The sequence below is a fragment of the Marmota flaviventris genome, chromosome X (assembly GCF_047511675.1).
Source record: "Marmota flaviventris isolate mMarFla1 chromosome X, mMarFla1.hap1, whole genome shotgun sequence".
NCBI lineage: Eukaryota > Metazoa > Chordata > Mammalia > Rodentia > Sciuridae > Marmota > Marmota flaviventris.
Genome location: NC_092518.1, coordinates 30,414,492 through 30,427,975, shown reverse-complemented (window position 1 = coordinate 30,427,975; position 13,484 = coordinate 30,414,492).

Here is a 13,484-nt window from a genome sequence, read left to right as displayed (position 1 = left end):
CAATTTACAATCACTACCATCAAAGTCAGAGAGATTGAATTGCTTTACATCCACACCAACCCATGGTATCATCAAACTTTTTATGTTTTGTCAATCTGATGGATGTCAAGGCATCTCGTAGTTGTTTTAATATTCATCTCCCAGATGAATTATTATATCATTAGTTTGTTCATTGGTCAATAATTTTTCCTAGTCTATGAATTCCTTATTTCTATTTTTCATTTTTTTTGCTCATTTTTTTATTAGGTTGTCTTTCTGACATTGATTTTTTTTTGTACTAGGTATTGAACTCAGGGGCACATAACCACACTCCCAGCCCTTTTTAAATATTTTATTTTGAGACAGAGTCTTGCTATGTTGCTGAGGCTGGTTTTCAACTTACAATCCTCCTGCCTCAGTCTCCCAAGCTGCTGGGATTACAGGTGTGTGCCACCACGCCCCAACTGACATTGATTTATAGTAGTGTTTGATATGGTCTGATAACTAATAGTGTCAGTTATATGTGTCACAAGAATTTCTTCACAGTCTAGGTTTAGTCCTCTTATTGTTGTGGTGTCTTTGGATACATAGGCATTTGAATTTTCATATAGTTAAATTTATCAATCTTTCCCACTGTGGCTTAAATTTTAATGTCTTATTTAAGAACCCATTCCCTACATCAAACCACAAAGAAAATTTTAAAATGATTATTTCCTTCCAAAACTTTGAAAGTTTGCCTTTTCACATTTGGTTATCAATGCATGAAAATGTGGTGCATGGTGTGAGGTACATACTCATTTTTCCCCATGAGGCTAACCAACTGCCTGATGCTGTTTATTGGATTGTTTATCTTTTCCCTACTTAACTGAAGGATCGCTTTATAGGTAGATTCTGCACTTTCACCATGAGGCTCATAATGTCTAGATAGCCCTTCACTGTGGATGTTGACATCAGAGATTACTCCAAAGGAACATGCCAGTCACATCACCATATCAGCTAAACTTGACAAAAACCCACCTGCTCCCACAGAGTATCCAGCTCTTAAATACTTCATTGTTAAGTATGAACAGATAAACCAAAGAGAGCAATCTTCTGAGGAAATCCTCTAGTCTGAAATGTGAAGGCCAAACAAAACCAAACAAACATTCAATCAAAGGAGTGAGGGGAAAAATCAAGTTTATAAGGAGAAGAAAATTGTAAAGAAAAGGGTTTCATTAATATCCTCAGAGTGAAAAGAGAACATTGCATTTATGAAATATGAAGAGGGTGCCAGTAAAAGGAAGAGAGCAAACAAATAAAAACGTCTTTTGGAGATTAAAATTGTAATAAAGAGATTAAAAGCTGAGAACATAAAGCTGAGAAAATCTTCCAGAAAGCTGAGTGAGAGGACAAAGAGGTAATACAGAAAAGGTAAGAAAATTAAAGGACCAACCTGGATGGTTCAGCATCCAATCAATGATAAGTTCAGGAAAAAAAAGGACAAAGAAAATGGAGATTATTAAAGAATTGGGAATTAAATGCCCCATAACTGAAGGACATGAATTTTCAAATGCCTGAACCTATCAGATTCTTAGCAAAAGTTAAAAATAGACCCATCAAAGGAAAGAGAGGTAAGGAAGCCAGGGAACAGTGGGTATATCTGAAGAGGTCACAGGATCTCACCAGCTTACAGGTGAGGGAGATCACAGAATGACATCCTTACACCAGAAGACTTGGTTGGATGCAGTCTAAAAACTTCAGAAAGTTTATTCAAGGTGTCAACATGGAAAGAGGACCTGGTACATTAACAGTGTTAACACAATATTTACATCGTTAATGAAGAGTTGGAGACTGAATTGGTAATAAGAATATAGAAAATTAAGTGAGCAAACAACCAATGGCAATCATTAACTCCAGGTAAAATAAAAAAAATGTACAAAGATGGAAGAATAACCAGGGTGTTGTATAGGCCTCAGTTATGAATAATATTTACACAGTCAATAAAAAATTTAATATTGAACTAAATGTAATTATGCTATAACTATATGAAGATTATAGGTGATGGATGCCTGTGTGGGGTAGAGGCTGGGAGGGTAGAATTGAGCTAAATCCTCATTTTCAGTATTGAAAAGTCAGTACATAATGCTGAAAACTGAAAAGAAAATAATGAGCATGGGTTGGTAAAGATATCAAGCTAATTAGCTAAGAGAAGTGAAAATCGCTGCCTTTGGAAGGTAGAAAATGAGTAAATGATTTGACTATACTCTGCATATATACCTTTGATATAAAAATAGAAATGATTATAAAAAAGAAAGAGGACACCAATATTAACAATAATAACATCAAAAAATCTTAAATCTTTGCCAGGAAAACAACTTATTATTTTGAAAGCTGGTAATAAGGGGAAAGAACCAACCACTTATCCTGACTTTCCTGTACACATTTATGTCAAAGTAGGCAGATAGTTGATGAGGGAAATTTTCTGGTTTTAGAGGTATTCTAGCCATAAATGAAGAAAGCATGATAGAGTTAGAATATTATCATTTCTTGATTTCTAATGATATGATGAACCCAGGCTGTGATCATCAGGTCTGCAATTTTACAAAAGACAAGAAAATCAGACATTATGAGCCTCATGATGGAATTACAGAATCTCCCTATAACATAACCTTTCAGTTAGGAAAACTATAATTCAATAACTGGCAATGAGATACCTTGGTTAGCAACATGGGACTCAAGTCTGACTGTCATTTCTATAGGAGCCAAGTAGAAGAAGAGGGCTAGGAGAAGCAGCATTTCGTCTAAATGTTTACTTAATCCCCTATTTTTCATATAGCTCTTCTGACCTTAACTGTACCTGGTGTTCCCCAGTTCAGATGTCCCCTGATGTATTCTTTTTCAAAAAAACAAATTTCAGTTGCTGCTAGAGTGCAGGCAGGGCAGTCAAATGCTGCACAGAATTGGGTAAGGGATGTGGCCTCTAAATGGTTCATATACACAATTTCATCCAATCCTTTTGCTTTCAGCTCAACCCTCATCCCAACTTCCAGGGTTCACTGTTACCAACAATTCCTAAAGCCCTTCCCATGATGCTCCGTATAGCTATTTGGTTCACAGCTTTCCACTATGCAGTTAACAATTCAGATTTCTTAGGTTTTCTAGGCCACTGACTGCTTTTCAGCTTCCAAATTTTGTTGCTATTATCTCCTATTTTACTTAGCTTTTCAAGCTTCTATCTTAAAAAAAAAAATCCCTTTTCTGTCATTTCAGAGAAGCTTTGAGGACCAAAAGGAAGGCCATACATTTCCTGATTCACAATTTCTTCTGAAGCTGGGGACTCTTTGTTCTCCTATGTTTTCTTTATTCCTTGTTCTTTTTGTTCAGCCATTGATCTTCAAGAAATAAAATTATACCCCCATTTTACAGATAGAACATTTTAGGAACAAGAGAAACCAAGTCATTTTCCACAGATGACAGAGTTAAAGGTGAACCAATATCTCAGTGCATTTGTGTTGCAGAAACAAACCAATTCTATTACATTATTTAGTTGTCACATTCCTTGCACAAGTTACTCTATCCTGCCTGCCTATGGCTTTGCAGGTGACCTCTACCAATGTCACAGCCGAGTAATAAAAGCCAGAGTTAGTTGCTGAATACAAAATGACCTGACTAAACATTCACACATTACTCTCTTCTGCAAAGAAAAAAATGGAACTAATGTGACCTAGTATTTTTCATGATAATGACTATAATTAACTAGCCAAGCTGAACGAGACTTGGAATTCATCTGAGAAAAGACTACCAGTGCCAGCTTTTGGAAACTGGAGGCATGACAAATTTGTGAGTTGGGTCTTTTAGAAACAGGAAAAAAGCTGAGGCCATCTAAAATTTAATTTAGTATCTGAAAGTAGGTCTCAAAATGAAAATGATGCTTTACCCTTTAGAAGCAGAATTTTCTGGATTCTTATTCCTCCTGAAGTGATTTACTGCATGGATTTCTCTTAGGTTAGCAGGATGGTTACTCCATGTTTAAACTAAGAACAATTCACAATTTTTGCTTAGATTTATTACTCTCGCAGATAGTTGTCTGCCTTTATTGCATCAGTAGCAATCAGACTAATATTGCCAGCAGATAATGTCATAATCCACTGATGAAACCATTCATTACTATTTTTGCCATTTCTTTATCTATTTGGGATATAATATGTAGCTCCCTTATGAAAATGTGTCTGATGTGCTGAGGTTATACACAGCTTGATTGCATTCTCTTGACTTTATGGATGAAATGAACCTATACCAAAAACCTGGGATTACTCTATAAAAATGCCTCTGAATTAACTATGTTTCCTGTTGGTAAATTCTATTCTAAAGTGATTAAAATAAAAGTATTGAGCTAGAGATTATCTACACCAGTCTTTTCATTTTTATAGAAAACTGAATCGCAGCCAGGCTACTCAGGAAGGCTACTCTAAATGAATCAATAAAGAATAAATGTACTTGAAAAAGAATTTATGGTTTGGCATTGTTTGATTGAAGATGTAGAAAGAGAAATCCTGCACAGTATGAGAACAAGAGCTAGAGATTATCTACACCAGTATTTTCATTTTTATAGAAAACTGAATCTCAGCCAGGCATGGTGGCTCACATCTGTAATTACAGCCACTCAGGAAGCTGAGGCAGGATGATCCCATGTTCAAGGCCAGTCTCAGCAATTTAGCAAGAACTTGTCTCAAAATTAAAAAAATAAAAATAAATGGGGATGTAGCTCAGTGGTAGAATGTCCCTGGGTTCAATCCTCAGCACTGGAAAAAAGAAAGAAGTCTTAGAGAAATTTAGTGACTTTATCCCATAAAACTCAATTATTAGATAGTAGAGCTGGGAGTATCCAGACCTTAGAAACCTCAAATCCAGGGCTGGGGCTGGAGCTCAGTGGTAGAACACTCACCTTGCATGTGTAAAGCACTAGGTTGGATCCTCAGCACCACATAAAAATAAATAAATAAAATAAAGGTATTGTGTCCATCTACAAATAAGAAAATATTAAAAAAAAAAAAACCCAGGTCCATTCTTTTTCTACTTTATTATGGCAGCAGGGTTGGTTAGAAAAATTTTCTCTACTTATTTATTTTTGATAATAGTTAATAATTTGGTACTTTAAAATGGGATATTCTACCTTCTTTGGGGGCTAATTAGAAGCTAACAAGAGTCAAATAAAACAAAATGAATGAAATATCTCTCTGTAGAAATATTTCCAGGCCTACTTTAAAAACTTCAAAGTGATTTAATAATGAGCTGCTGTTGGGACTGGAGCTTCTCCCACATTTTAGAATATTATGGTTTAAAAAGCTTGTCATTAACTGCTGCAGTCTGGCTGGGCACAATTCACTAGTTACTTGTCAAGCAGGAACAAACTTTATTTTTAGAAGGCACGCTGAACCAAGCAGGCTCTCCAGGAATTCCCTCAGAGCCCAACTGCCACCACCAGCTCTTCCGGAGAGCCTCTCAACCCCAACTCCTCCCGCCAATTGGCTGGATCATGTGAGCGGAGCCAAAAGAGTCCCCCAATGAGCAGCTCTGTGGTCTGAAAGGGCGCGGAAACAGCCCAATGAGCATCACCCAGAGGAGCCAATCAGCTGGAAGTTTGCTGGGGCCTCTATGAGCCAATCAGCTGGAAGTTTGCTGGGGCGCTTCAGCTGTGGCTGTCAACATCTAACAAACAACTTTCTGGCTAGCTCAGTTTCTCCATTGCAAGTGAGAATTGTCTTATGTGAATAGACACTGTTGAAGCAAGCTTGAATTCATTTGGCCTTTTGGTCAAGTCAAGGGTGTTTAGCTTGTAAGGAACAGAAACACACATAAACTAGCAGCATCTAGAACTCTACAATTTCTGTGACTCAGCTATACTCCACATGTCTGCTTCTAATGAAAGTCTGCTAGGACCAGAGTTGAGATCTTAGTTTAGTTCTTCCCAACATAGATCCTGAGAATAGGGTTTGGATATAAACAGTTTATTTGGGGGTGTCTTAGTTAAGGCTACTGTATCCAATGATCACAGACTGGGGCAGCAGGTGGGGGGGGGGCTTCAAAACCAAACATTTATTGCTTACCAGTCTGAAAGCTCGACTTCAGAGATCAGGGTGCCAGCACACTTGGGTTCTAGTGAGAGCTCTTCCTGGTTTGAAGATGGACGTTTTCTTGCTCTGTCCTTCTTCCATGGCAGGGAAGAACAAGCTCTTTGCTTTGAAACTGAAGTTTTGAGATGAAACTCAATTCACTGCATCCACTGACAGTTGGAATTGGCACAAGCTGCATGCCCCTACAGCCAAGAAGTGTTACAGCTCTTAATGGCAGGTAACGCCCTCCAGTGTTGAGGGTGACCCCAGCAACTCATCTTCAATTTCTTCTTCTTTCTGGGTTCTCCTCTAATTCCAAGAATGAAACCTACAGACCAAGATGAGTGAGTTAACAGTAGGATTTACTCAAAACGGGAAAAGAACTCCACACAAAATTACTTGCACCAAAAGACAGAACCCGCAACAGGATTTCTCTGCGAGTGTGCTAGTCTAGGGGGTTTATATAGCACTTGTTCACTATTATTGATTTAAACTTATGCTAATTAGGGCTTGGAAATGTACTAACACTATTGGTCCATTCTTTTTTGGGGGGTGGATACTGGGGATTGAACTGGGGGCACCTGACCACTGAGCCACATCCCCAGTCCTTTTTTATATTTTATTTTGAGACGGGGTCTCCCTGATTTGCTTAGGGCCTTGCTAGATTGCTGAGGCCGACTTTGAATTCAACAATTCTCCTGCCTCAACCTCCCCAGCTGCTGGGATTACAGGCATGTGCCACCACACGCAGCTATTGGTCAATTCTTGAGTCATTCAAGTCTGCCCCATTTCCATTTTCTCTCACCTTCTGGAAGTAGGAGGATGAAGTCATTGACTGTGCATGCTCAGTGGGGTGTCTGGCACTGCACTGCCCGTTAGAGTGTGGTTCTGCAGCAGGCATCTCCATTGTGTGGAATCTAGGCTGATACAGGGTGGCAGATAGGCTTGCCATGGCTCACCTTAGCACTGGCCCATCGTGCCTCTCTCTTGAAGTGCAGAGAGCTCCAACCCACTCTGTCCACCACTTTGCTGTTCTACCACTCCATCGCTCCACTGCTGCTTCTTGGCACGGACCAGTAGGCTGACTGCAAGGCCTGGCACCTGAGGAGCAATGTCACTGTCCTATAAGTGCATTGATCTCATAATGAGGGCTCAACCCTAAAAATCTAATCACTGTCCAAACACCATAGTACTGGGGGGTGGAATTTCAACGTACGACTTTTGGAGTGACACAAACATTTAGTTCACAGCAGGGGTTGATATTAGGAAGCACAGAGGAGGAAACTAGAAAGAAAAAGGAGAACATTCAATACAAGATATGTTAATGAGTGGGTTATTGCTAGGGGACTCAATGTATTGGGCACCTTCTGAGAGACTTTATGGATCATGTTGCAGAATTATTCCTCCAAGAGAGTGAGGAAATTGGAGATTTTCCCAGTAACTCCTGTTCTACATTGGTTAGAAGGTACTCCTTTGGCATTAAATTCCCTGGCACTTCCTGGCCTAGCACATAGGTAGGCCTAGCACTCTCCCATAGCCAGAGATTATTCTAAGTCAGAGAAATATAGGCACTTGAGGTAAAAAGTCTCTGGTAATATGGGAACATACTGTCCACTGAAGTTGCACATGATGTCTTTGATGAGCAGAGGGGCTATGGATATAATACCAATATTGACACTTTAAGTAGGCACCTGAGGCAAATTAGGCCAGGTATCTGGGAAAGAATGAAAAGATATCTGAACCAACACTTCAGCAATGGCTGTATGCACAGAAGTTCTCATAGACAATGTGAGAGAACCAGTATCCTAAAGCTTGTCTGCTAGAGTCCTTTCTGGATACACTAAGACCAAGAAATTTCTCCATGGAACATACATATGCTAAAATTCTAGGAAAGCCTCATGCTCATGATCCAGATATTCTACCTTTATATCTTCAAGGAAGCAATAGATCCATCTGCAGAAGCAATTATTGTAAAAATTCTTTAGTAATCAAATTCTATCATTCTGCTCATTTTTATCACCTTTTAAGATCATGCCTTTGGTTAATTAAAAAAAAATAAATTCATTAAAAAAGATCAGAAGGAATGCCCTATGTGACCTTTGGAAAATCATTTAAGTATTCCAAATTACATGTAAGAATTTTTTTTCCTATTCATACTGGGGTTGAAAGGATAAATGAATCAGCCCTTTTTATTTCCCTCCTGAGTCACAAACTAATTGAAATCAAAACCACAGGAATAAAACAGATAAGGATAAAAATATCAGCGTTGTCATTCTAAGATTGAATTATATAATGAAACTGGATGCAGACATACTGGGCACCTCAAAACCTCCCTCCCTAGCAATGTACCCAAGAATACAACCTCCTACTTTCAAGGAGAATTAATTTTCTGGGAAACTTAGTTCATAGAGTTTATGAGTACATGAATCCTCTGGAGAGAGAGAGAGAGAGAGAGAGAGAGAGAGAGAGAGAGAGAGAGAGAGAACACATAACTAAATAATCAAGCCATAGGACTACACTGTGTTAGTTGAATCTTTAGGAAGCAGCCTCTAAGACAGAGTTAGGAGTGCAAAAATCTTATTATGGCTAAAAACCTTTTAATAAGATAAAAGTGGGAGGAAGCAAATTGGGCATGGAAAATCTTCAGATGATGCTACAGTCTGACATCTATCAAAGAAAAGAAAAGAAGAAGCAGAATTGGGTAGGGATAACCTGGGATCTCAATGCAGATTGGACAAAGTCTCACACAACCCACTGGGGAACTCCAGAGTAAATAATCCTTATATTGGAGTCTCACATTGGCAGAAATGGGCAGGTTTTAGCATTCCTTCTGTGTTTGGTCACTGGGTAGGCTGCCAAGAAGAATGTGATCTTAAAATTTTGGAGGCTGTCAATTAGCTGCACTCCTTACAACTGAATGGCAAGTTCTCTCTTGAAGGGTGATCTGAGTGGCACACCTTCACAGCTGCCATACACACTCTGTTGCTTTCCCTCCTGTTTCTAATTTTTTTTAACTCATCATTAAAAGAGAATAAAATCATGGCATTTGCAGGTAAATGGATGGTATTGGAAAAGATAATGCTAAGTGAAGTTAGCCAATCTCAAAAAAAAAAAAAAAACAACAACAAATGCCAAATGTTTTCTCTGATATAAAGAGGCTGATTCATAGTGGGGTAGGGAGGGGGAGCATGGGAGGAATAGGTGAATTCTAGATAGGGAAGAGGGGTTGGAAGGGAAGGGAAGGGACAGGGGATTAGCAAGGACAGTGGAATGTGATGGACATCATTATCCAAAGTACATGTATGAAGACTCAAATTGGGTGTTAACATACTTTATATACAAACAGATATGAAAAATTGTGCTGTATATGTGTAATAAGAATTGTAATGCAAAAAAACCCCCAAAGTACATGTATAAAGGCATGAATTGGCGTGAACATACTCTATATGCAAAGATATGAAAAATTGTACTCTGTGTAATAAGAACTGTAATGCATTCCACTATCATGTATTTAATAAAAAATAAAATCAATAAAAAATAAAATCAATAAAACTTTAAAAATGATAAAAGAAAAAGAAAAAAGAGGTGGTGGGCTTTCTGTTTTTTAATTTAATTAATTAATTTATTTATATGTGGTGCTAAGGATTGAGCCCAGCACCTCACACATGGTAGGCAAGCACTCTGCCACTGAGCTACAGCCTTAGCTCCTGTTTATATTTTTTAAAAAGTTACTTATTCACCCCTGGAGAGGGGTAGGCAAAGGAACTGAGAGAAGCTGGATGTGTTGCTGCCATGTGTTTCTTTCTCGGGAAATAAAGTGTAAACACACACACACACACACACACACAACAAAGAAAAGTCCTTAGGGCAACATGAAGCATAAGAAACTCCCACCCTTTCCACTAATAACATAATCCTATTTGCCTTCTAAGCCGAATGGGTCCTGTTAACTGGAGACCCCTATATGTTGTTGACCTAGAGAGCCAGAAGGGTGTCAATGAATCGCCTAGCAAGATGGAACAGAAAATAAGTGGGGGTATGGATGAGCCAATATATTAGTAATTGTATGAAGGACAGAGAGGAAAATCATTGTAACAGGAAGCCCAAGAAAGAACTTGGAAGAATATAAATGTCAAACAAATTTTGAAGTTGATTGCTTTGAGGAATAGGATGTAAACTCTTGGTTTCCACTGCAAAATTCTAAGAAAGTCTGCATTGACCTCAAATGCTTTTTGAAAGTAGGTTCTTCATAGGAAGCTCAGTGAGGTATGACATTTTTATCTAAATGGATAGAGCATGCAGCAGAGCTAAGTGGTTGAAACAGTAATCTACATCAGGTCAGCATGACACTGAAGCCCATGCTTTTAACCACTAGGCTTATACTGCTTATTTGGCTTCCTACCCTTCCCTGCTTTACTTCTCTATTTCCTTACTCATATTTCCTGGGATTATCTGCCAATAGACACTTGCATTCAAACCATTGCTCAGGGTCACTTCTGGAAGAACACAAATCACGAGAACAATTTTGTTGGCTTGATCTGTTGCTTGCTAAGCAAATTTCTGATTGAAAGTTTAACTTCTTTAGTGGTCAATTTCTGATAAGACATGCAGGTAATCTGTCCTGTGAATATGTAAACCTTATCTGTATCTGACCAGTAATTGTTGGGCAATATTGTTGGTGTGAGTCAGGCTTCTTTAACAGGAATTGGCAAATTATAGCCTCTGGGACAAATCTGTGCAACCACTCATTTTGTAAATAAAATTTTATTGGAACACAGCCACATAAATATATTCTGACTGACTGCTTTCACATTACAATGGTAGAGTTAAATAGTTGTGACAAAGATGATATGGGATGTAAATTCTAAAATACTTACACTTTTTTTTTTGTACCAGGGATTGAACCCAGGGGCACTTAACCACTGAGCCACATCCCTTCACTGAATTGCTTAGGGCCTCACTAAATTGCTGAGGCTGACTTTGAACTTGCAATCCTCCTGCCTCAGCCTCCTGAGCTTCTAGGATTACAGGTGTGCACCACCACATCTGGCTAAAATACTTACACTTTACAGAAAAAGGTCACTGATCTCTCATGTGGAACCTGTACACCCTGAGATTCTTTGAGAGAAATAAACCCTTGCATTAACAATTTGCGGGCTAGAACTTGAACCAATGGCATAATGACATTTTCACCAAGTGGCAGCCCTGTGACACTCTCAGCTTGAGATACAGACTGGTCTCCATCTACTTAATTCATTCTAGTATTTGAATATAGCATGTTTAGAATTGTGGCTTGGGTATTTTAGAGCAGAAATAAGAAGGCTTGATGGGGGAGAATAGAAGTTCAATGGAGTATACAAAGGGAAATGAAGGGGGTGGGGACAGGAAAAGGAAAGACAGTGGAATGAGTCTGCTCTAACTTTCCTATGTACATATATGAATATACCACAGTGAATCTCACCATTGTGTACATCCACAAGAAATTATTTTAAAAAATAAATAACTGCAGGTAAGTGGAAGAAAGATCAATAGAAGGAAGGGAGCAAGGAGTAGGGAAAGAGAAGAGGAAGGAGAGGTACTGGGGACTGAATTAGAACAAGATATATTCCATGCTTGTGCAGTTATGTCAAAATTAATCTACTGTCATGTATAACTAAAAAGAACCAATAAAAACAAAAAATTTTAAAAAACAAAAAAATAAATAGAAAAAAAGAAATAAGAAAGCATGGACTAGATAGGAATATTAAGAAAGTGTCTTTTAAAATAAGTTCATTATCAAACTTGAGGAAAGCTTCTTTCCAGAAAACTTCCTTTCTTTATTGGCCTAGTTCTTGCTATCATTCTGTCATACTATATCCTATTGGTCCTTACAGGCTCAGCATTAATTATTACTATTATTTTAAATATTTAGTTTTTAGTTTTAGTTGGACACGATACCTCTATTTTATTTATTTATTTTATGTGGTGCTGAGGATCGAACCCAGGGCCTCACATATGTGAGGCAAGTGCTCTACTGCTGAGCCACAACCCCAGCTCTAAGCATTAATTATTAATTAACTTGAAATATGTTGATAAGGTCCTTTATAAGTGATCCTAAACTGTGCCATGATTCTAGCTAGCTCAAACTCCTGCAGCATAGAAACAGTTTCTATTCTTTCTTTTCAACCTCCTATCCCCTGATAATTGATACCACAATATATTGTATATGGTAAATGCTCAGTAAAATTATTGTTATTACTATTATTGTGGTGCTGTGGATGGGACCCAGGACCTCATGCATGCTAGGCAAGCACTCTACCACTAAGCTATATCCTCAGCCCTTTGTAAGATTATTTGTCCTATATCTATCACACACAGATTTTCATAGATGAGGTAATAGGCTAATCAATCTAGAACCATTTGGAATAAATGAAACAAACTACTAAGTCATAAATTTTAAATCTACTAAGTCATAAAATTTTAAATTTTAAATTTACCCTTCCTGAGTAAACAGTAATGAAACTAACAAAGAAAGAAAGAATATGCATGACCTATTTGGGAAATTAACCAGATTATGTGAACTTTATATCTGGGAAGAAATTCTTCTGGGCAGAGACTAATTACTAAAAATGTGTTTTTGCTCAATCACCCACACTCTAGTTAGCAGATGAAATAGGTAAGCCAATAATGACACTTATGGGTACATTTAGACACTGGAACAAGAGCCTATTGCAACACTTATTGTCTCTGTAGCCTTATTTTTATTCATTCTTTGATCTACTATGATCTGACTTTATTTTTTATTAAGTTCATCCTACCACTTATAAGCTCCTGTTTATATATATGGTAGGGCTTAAGGAGAGAAAAATGCACATGTTCCCTGCATTCACAGTTTCCATAGCCTATTAAGGGATATTGACCCATGAACCAAAAATAGCCATACAAAGTGTTAAATGTCATTAACAAGGAACAAAGTAGAAATTGTGGTAACACAGAGAATAATCAACTCTGTTTGAAGGTAAGTTTTTGGTTGGGCTTCCTGGAAGTAGATCCTTCCAGAATGAACTCAGGAGAAAGCCATGCAGCAGGATAGGGCCAGTGAAGGAACCAAGCAAGGAAGTGGTTTAAGGCAAAGTCTCACCTTCGCTAGATAAAAAAAAAATGGTCTCTGGATCATAAAACTCACTGCTTTTGTTCTTCTGTATCCCTGGACTTTGGCTGTCTCAGTTGGCCAAGGATAATCCTCCTGAAAAGGTCACAGACATAAGCCATCAGCTGCCGTATACTCACAAGCAGCTGTGTCCTGCTGGTCAAGTGGATCTGGGCAAAGCACCAACAGCATCTACTAAAAGAGGGTTATAAGAACTAGATTACCACTTTGCACAACCTAACATCTGAGCATATTTCCTCTTAAGGAAAAGTATAAAGGTAGAT